Genomic DNA, 8,702 nt, shown 5'->3' on the forward strand with positions numbered 1-8,702 from the left:
TAGGTACACACACCTAGTGCAAAAAAAAAAAAAAGCTGAACAAAATACATAAATCATCTGTTTGAATGCAATTAAGAGGCAGCATGAGAAAAAATTACTAAGGTTTATTAAAGAAAGAACTCCAGAGAAAGAAACTGATCCTCTGAAAATGGGGGCATTTAATGATTCTGGCTATGAGCAGAGAGCCAAGAATCTGAGTTAGAATCCAGAAAAGCAACAGAAGAACAAAAGAACTCTGGCAGATATTAAAGGGATGAGAAGCATATGGCTAATTATCCTCTTAGTGTATTTTCTGAACTCCAGCTCTGCTTGATAGGAGGAAGGCCATAACCTAAGCAGAAATTAAATACAAATTTGAACAGACAAAGGTTAGAGTTTGTGATCTGTCAGAGGACAGGGTGCCATAGAACAGAGTAGGTTAGTCAAAAGTCTTAGAAAGACAGGGTAAAGACCAAAGTTGACCCAGTCTTAATAGGACTTTGGTTTAGCCTTGACTAGCACCACTCAAGATTTGATTAATATCATTAGTCACCACCCTGTGTGCCTAGTGTAGGAATGGGTGAACTCTTGAGAGAGGAAAGATTATCTGAAACTTCTACAGTTTTTAACTAACAGACAGAAACCCAAGACTGAAGCAAGGAGAAAAAAGAAGCTATAAAAGTAGACCTATAGGTGACCAAGATACTGCAGTTAATCACAAAGAACCTTAAAAATAATACATTTTTTTAATCAAGGAAAAGATGGAGGAAATAGATGAAGAAATTATTCCAAAAGTTATGACATACATCAATGTACCAATTTAACAAGTTTTGAAAATCCCAAGTGAATAAATACAAAAATAACAAAAAGCAAAACAAAAACTGGACCATCAGCTCATCCATCATAACAGAACTGCTAAAAATTCAAGACAAAGAGCAAATCTTAAAAGGTGCTAGCAAAAAAACAAACAAAAAAGATAAATAACCATCAACGGAACAAGAATGAGACTGAGAGCTGACTGCTCAGTAGGGATCATAAAAGCCGTAAGAAAATAAAAACAAATCATAAATGAATCTAAAATGAGAAGCATGTTTTCATAACATCTGTAGATGTAATTTCTCATATATAATTTACTGAATTCCAATATATAAAAAACCCACAAAGATTTTGAAAAGTTGTAATGGAAAAACTATCCCTAGTTTGGCCCAAAACTATTCAAATCCAAACAATATCCTCTGGCCTAATATCTTTAGTACCCAGGAAACAGCCTAACAAGCCATCTTGGGTTCCAAGAATGATACATTCTATAATGTCACTTAAGAGATGATCAAGAGAAATGATGGGAAAAAATGATCTTTCAGAGGTGAATCAAAGAGTCATGGAGACCAACAGACTTGGGAACCATCCCAAGGAACAGATCCATAGCCCAATCAAGAAACATTCAAGTCCCAAGAATAGCCAGATGAAGCAACTTTTGTCCATTCAGATTTCAGAATTTCTATGAAACAGTGATTGTTATGTGTTCCCTATTCATCATCCTTCTGATTTATTCTATTCCAGCATTAGGCATGTATAGTGCTGAACTGTATTTTTTTCCTCAAAATTTCAAACAGGAGGATGAAAAATGGTGATTTGACATAAAGCATAAAATTCTGGTATTGAGCCTAATACCAGGATCAGATGAGACTTTTGGAATGATTTGGGGAATGAATACATTTTGTGTGTGTAAGGGATATAATAAATGTCACCAAGAGAGCAAACTGTGATACGCTGCATTGATATTCCCAATGTTTCACTATTCTCTGTATCCATGTATGTGTTATGTGATTTTTCAACTCTTTCCTCTAAGATAGGCATATACTGATGTTAAGCTTGGCCATTTGACTTCATTTGGCCAATAAAACATGGACAGAAGTAACAGTACACAAGTTCTCAACCAAGGATGGAAAAACATGTATTTTTATACTTATTCCTCTTTCCTTTTTCTACTGTCATGAGAAGAAAATGTCCTAGGTATTCAGTCCACTGATATAATAAGGGTAAGAAATATATATAATAAACCCAGATCCAACCAACTTTCAGCAACTGGAAACTCAAAACTGATGTGATTATAAATTGTTCAACTTCTGTTGAGTGGCAATATTCACTAAAATGTACCATATGTATACCTACCATTTCTATTTCTTGGTCTTGACCTCAAAGTAATACATATGCATGCATGTATGCATATACACATGCATGTACACATACATATACAAACGCATGTAAGCCCATTGATGAGTCTCACAGATTAGTAATGTATGATTCCAAAAATCTCAAAAGAGGAAGAACTGATCTAAGATCATAGAAACTGGGGTAGCAATTACCCTTGAGAGGATGTGCCAGTAGAAGAAATAAGGAACTGCTGATTTGCTGCTAATATACTGTGTCTTGATCCAGGAGCTGATTTCTAGGTGTGTTCATTTAGTGAAAATTCACCACGTTGCAGACTCATGATTTATGCCTTTTCTGTATGTATACTATTCATAAACAAAATGCACATGAAACGTGCTATAGGAAGATTAATGAAAGGGGACATTCTATTTTTCTTTCACATGCTACCTCTCTTTATGGTACCAAAAAAATGTATTATTACCTTATAACTTAAAAACAAATTTAGTTAAAAAGACCAAATTATTTATACTTGGATGAAGCAAAGAAATTGGTTCAAATACACGGAGACTACATTTATATTGAGCTTTGTAGATAAGTAGGTATATATCTGGTATTAAGGTGGTGAAAGTAAAAGAAAACTTTTCAAAAAGCAGGAGAGTGCTAAGACAGAAAAATTACAAAATATAAATCATATTAAATATACCCAAGGTAGAAGCTTAAGGTATGTCAAGCCTAAACAGATCAGGTACTTAACAAAAATTTCATGGATTAATAAATTGTATATGGGAAGTAAGTATCAAAATTACTGTTTGGATTTCCTGTCTTCTCAGACAATGGGGTTTCTCTGCAGCTTTTAAACTGATCAAAGCTTTGCTTTAAAAGCTATCAGAGTAGAGACCAGAGGAAAACAAAACAGTTAGAAGGATTGCCATACATTTTCAAGGCCAGAAATAATTAAAACCTAATTTGATCCACAAAAGGTAATTTTTATGGTAGTTTTTCAGTAACATTCCTAAAACAACACTATGCATGAGCTGGCCATATCCACTTCTCTATAGGAAAAAAACCTTTAGTAATAATTCATTAAAAAATAAAAACAAGAAATAAAGCCCCTCTTTACATAGCAAAGTCACCATAGTGTTATCTAATGGCCAGAAAGACCCAGAACCTTCAGATGGAGCTCAAAATGCCTTCTTAATACTCTCTTATCCTCTCCAGTTTCTGCTCCTGTACTCTCAGAGTAGAGTTCACTCTACCATGGGATGCATGTCCCACCACTGGAGCTATGAGTCAGAAAAGCCTCTCCATATGACCAGTAGTGATAAAATCCCAGTTGATCCCGCCTCTTTTTCCGGCTGGAACCATGGAGGGTGCAGAAGAGAAGAAAAAGAAGGTTCCTGCTGTGCCAGAAACCCTTAAGAAGCAGCGAAGGAATTTCGCAGAGTTGAAGATCAAGCGTCTGAGAAAGAAGTTTGCCCAAAAGATGCTTCGAAAAGCAAGGAGGAAGCTTATTTATGAGAAGGCTAAGCATTACCACAAGGAATACAGGCAGATGTACAGAACTGAGATTCGAATGGCTCGGATGGCAAGAAAAGCTGGCAACTTCTATGTGCCCGCAGAGCCCAAATTGGCATTTGTCATCAGGATCAGAGGTATCAATGGTGTGAGCCCAAAGGTTCGAAAGGTGTTGCAGCTCCTTCGCCTTCGCCAGATCTTCAATGGCACTTTTGTTAAGCTCAACAAGGCTTCAGTTAACATGTTAAGGATTGTGGAGCCATATATAGCATGGGGGTACCCAAACCTGAAGTCCGTGAATGAATTGATCTACAAGCGGGGTTATGGCAAAATCAACAAGAAGCGAATCGCCCTGACAGATAACACATTGATTGCTCGATCTCTTGGTAAATACGGCATCATCTGCATGGAGGACCTGATTCATGAGATCTACACTGTTGGAAAACGTTTCAAAGAAGCAAACAACTTTTTATGGCCCTTCAAGTTATCTTCTCCACGAGGGGGAATGAAGAAGAAGACCACCCATTTTGTAGAAGGTGGGGATGCTGGCAACAGGGAAGACCAGATCAATAGGCTTATTAGAAGAATGAACTAAGGTATCTACCATGATTATTTTTGTAATCTGGTCAGTTAATAAACAGCTACTTTGAAATTAAAAAAAAAAAAAAAATCCCAGTTGATCCCACTCATGGAATGTCTCTTGGATTTACCTTTTTTTCCTCCCCAAGGAGAAAATAGACTGCATCTTATCCTTTCAAAAAATGAAGCCTGAAGTTATTATAGCATTTTGTTTATAACCTTTCTAACCTGCATGAAAATTTCTGGAGAGATTAATTTTGTCTCTTTACTTCCTTTATGGTATAAGGAAGGCTGGTAAATTCTGTTGGGTACATAGAAATCTATCTATGGATTTCTCTCTAGGCAGTTAGAATATATACATAGTTCATACAATAAAATCACAGAAACATAGCAATGAAACCTTAAAAGCACTTAGAGTTTATCTAATGCAACACCCGTCTTTGAAGAAAGTCAAGAATGGAATTTGTCATTTGTCCCAGATGACTCTCCTAGTAACCAACATCCTAGGAAGGGGGAATATAGGTCTCTGGAATACTTTTGGTGTCAGGTACATTTTTTGAAAATAATTTAACTTGGAACTGAATGTTCTCAGATTCTTGTATTAAAAAGATGTAAGCTTGTACTTTTTTTTTTGCCAACCTGTGTGTGTGTGTCTATAAATGACTGCCTCTTCTATGAGTGATGTTAATCTTGTTGGCGGGTACATTTTTGGGATTTGGCATGACAACACTTGTGAAAAATAAAAATAAAATATTGGTGTTTATAAATATCCATACATATATGCAAACAAAATCTCATTCAGTTAAATGGAGCAGCTGAGGTATATATTCAGTCAATTTAATATTTAATTAGGAACTCTCTTATTAAAATTCACACCTGGTGGAATAAATATAATTGCTGGGGATCTGTCAAGGGTTCGCAGGCCACTGAAAAGTGATGGAAATATTAGAGATCAAATTTGTTGCCTGAAATTAAAATACTTTTCAAGTATCCAGAAGCAAATTAAAGTAATTGTTAGGGTGGTGACAGATGCTAAAATTTTTCATGACATAAAATGCCTAATGAATATCCATTGAATACCCAAAAGTTTGAGACCACGAAAGTGCTGACCGCCTGTGTGGCATGTGACATGCTTACTTCCTGACTTTATGATGGTTTCCATGGTTGCAAGGGGACTTCGTACTAGAGGATAATAGGGAAAAAATGAGCAGCATAGTTATGGACTGAATGTCTGTGCCACCTAAAATGCACATGTTGAGGTCCTAATTCCTACTCTGGCTATAACTGGAGACGGGGCATCTGATGAAATAGGTAAGGTTAAATGAGGTCATAAAGTGAGAGCAAAGATCCGATGGGATTTGTGTCCACATAAGAAGAAACATTAGAGTGCTTGCTCTCTCAGTTCACACATACTGAGGAAAGGCCATGTGAGGACACAGCAGGGAGACAGCCATATACAAGCCAGGAAGAGAGCCTTTACCAGGCTCTCTGGGGCTGGACCTAGGACCTCGAGCCCCCATCACAGTGAGGAAATTAATTGCTGTTGTCTAAGCCACTTGGTTTGTGATGTTTTGTTGTGGCAGCTCAAGAAGACTTAATAGAGACATGAAAAAATGCTTCTGAAGCACCAGTTTATTCTAGTAGATACATGAACTTTAGAGACTTGGAAGAAAGCAAGCTAAAAACAAGAAAAATAACAATGAGATCCCAAAGGAGCAACAGAGATAGAAAACTTTTGTCAATAATGTGGTAGTGGAATTTGATGATATGAAAGAGAAGAGGGATGTCTGCCTCTTTAGACTTATACATTATGTATAACGCACTTTCCTTTTGAGGAATAAATCATGAAATTAGGAATAAGGACCATCTATGAGGAATTCTCAGTTGTTTAAAAATGCATGTTTCCAGGGCTTGCTTAAAATTAGTGTGCTACTGAACTGGGAATCTGTGGTATTAGCAAGATTGTGTCAGAAACTTTTGAACAATAAAGTTTGGTAACTGGTATAGTAGACTGTAGAAAATGTCAATCAAAGGAAGGTTTCATGTGACTTACTCTTCAGTTTTATCACTGACTTATTCTGTTTAAAATATTTTGAAATGAATTAAAAATTACATATAAAATAATAAAGCGTACTTTGAATGACACTAAACTTTGATGAAGACTGAATCAAGATTTAAATTAATAAAACAACCTGCCCAAGACAGCACAATGAATAAGAATACATGTAAACATCCTAGATTTGTATTTGAAAAAAATACTTCAAAATTTCAGACTGGGAAAGAGCCTATTGGCTAAGATATTTCTTACTTATACCAGAACTCCCTTTTGGAAGCTATGGCTCTGCAATCAACAGATATTGTGGTGGTGGTGGTGATGTCCATTGGCCAGTAGAACTTGAAAGGATTTGTTACCCTTGTGAAATTAACATGCCACACAGTACAACAAAGTGATATCCTTAATTATCAAAGCACAATATTTTTATCCACAATTTGCACAAGCAGAAATATCTTTTACATGCAACATTTTAGAATCACCCAAGCCACTGTAACAGAGTATTTGTATAATATGTCCCATATGTGTTTGTGCATGTGGTGTGTGTGTGTGTGTGTGTGTGTGTGTGTTGGTAAAGACTATAGATTACAAGAAAAAACTGGAATTTGCTTGTAATTCTGAAGGATGTATCCTTAAAAATCTTTTCCTGTTCTTTTCTTTGAGCTACATTATTTTTTAATTTCAACATCTGCCTGTATGCCTTATGGGATTTGGTCTTTTCTAGTTGTTCTTGGCACTTTCAAGAATTTCTCTTTATCTTTATAGTTCAGTAACCGTATGAAGCTATGATTAGATGTATCTTTTTTATCACCAAGTCAACCTGCCATGTGAGCTCTTTTATTCTGACAAATCATATTTAATTTTAACTTAGGGTAATTTTTAATAATTTCAGCCTAGGGTTATTTTTTATGTGTTTCAAGACTGCCTCTTCTCATCTCTTCCTTTATGAGAATATTCTCCTACTGGATATACTTATACTCACATGCTTGGTCTACTAAGTCTCCCCCCCACCCCAGATCTATCCTACAGGTCTCCTACATTTTCTCTCATATTTTATATCTTTATCCAATTTGGTTTTTTATATTAAAGCTATTTATTACCTTTCACCTTTCAGGTCATGAATATATCACTGGAAATCCAGTTTCCTTTTTCAGATATTATATTTTGGTGTAGCACATGAACATCACTGTCCTTTGCTGGATCATCTTTTCATTTTTCTTGTTCTACACTTCCATTTTACTCTTTCTATTAATTTGAATGATCTGCTTTGGTTGTTACTCTAAAGAAGTGTCAACATCTTTCATCATTGGCTCATTTGGGGTACATCTGGCTGTTGCTGTATTTTATGAGGTAGTGGTTTCCTCTGGGATGGAATGGTTGGTATTGTAGGAATAAACAATTGAAATCCCCTTTCCGGGCAGCAGAGAAGCAGCTTCCTTATTCATCACATAATTCTCTTTTTTAAGTTTATTTACTTTAAGAGACAGTGTGTGAGCAGAGGAGGAGCAGAGGGAGAGAATCCCAAGCAGGCTCCATGCTGCCAGTGTAGAGCCTGATACAGGGCTTAATCTTATGAATCTTGAGATCATGACCCAACCTGAGAGAACAAGAGTTGGACACTTAACTGACTAAACCACTCAGGTGCCCACCCTCTTTCTGATCTTCATGGCTATGGAGGACCCAGCTTACCAGTGCAGCATATCCTTGAATCTTAGGAGTCAGTTACTCTAAGGCAGGGTATATTAAAGGTGCATATTGCCATCTAATAAAGGAGTTTTAGACTCTTTAGCAGCAGGACTATATTAATTTCCTAAGACTGTCACGACAAAGTCCAAAAACTACAGGGCTTAAGCAACAGAAATTTACGTCTCACAGTTTTGGAGGCTGAAACTCCAAGATCAAGGTGTTGACAGAATTGATCTCTTTTTCAAACTGGGATGGCAGATCTATTCCATGCCTGTCTCTCCTAGCTCCTGGTGGTTTGCTGGCACTCCTGGCTTGTAGACGGATCACCCCAAACTCTGCCTTCATCCTTCACACAGCTTTCTCCCTATTTGCTTATCTTCCTCCATGTGCAAATTTTTCATTTTTATTTAATATTTTTATTTTATAGGGAGAGAGAATGCAAGCAGGGGTGAGGGGCAGAGGGACAGAGAGAATCTTAAGTAGGCTCCAAGCTCAGGGCAGAGCCCAACGTGGGACTTGATACCATGACCGGAGCCAAAATCGACAAACACTCAAATGGCTGAGCCACCCAGGCACCCCATAAATTTCTCATTTTTAAAAGGACACGATCGTGTTGGATTAGGGCTCATCCTAATGACCTTATCTTAACTTGATAACCTCAAAGACCTCATTATGAAATAAGGTCACATTCACAGGTACTGGAAAGTTAGGACTTCAAAATCTTTTGCGGGAGGTC

The 8,702-nt window shown here is 36.8% G+C and overlaps 1 pseudogene; it reads left to right on the forward strand.

Annotated features, from left to right (window-relative positions):
- Positions 1-3,481: 3,481 nt before the first annotated feature.
- On the forward strand, positions 3,482-4,320 carry LOC144230093 (large ribosomal subunit protein uL30 pseudogene; annotated as a pseudogene).
- Positions 4,321-8,702: the final 4,382 nt, after the last annotated feature.

Source organism: Crocuta crocuta, unplaced genomic scaffold (genome assembly GCF_008692635.1).
Source record: "Crocuta crocuta isolate KB4526 unplaced genomic scaffold, BGI_CrCroc_1.0 scaffold34, whole genome shotgun sequence".
NCBI classification, from domain to species: Eukaryota; Metazoa; Chordata; class Mammalia; order Carnivora; family Hyaenidae; genus Crocuta; species Crocuta crocuta.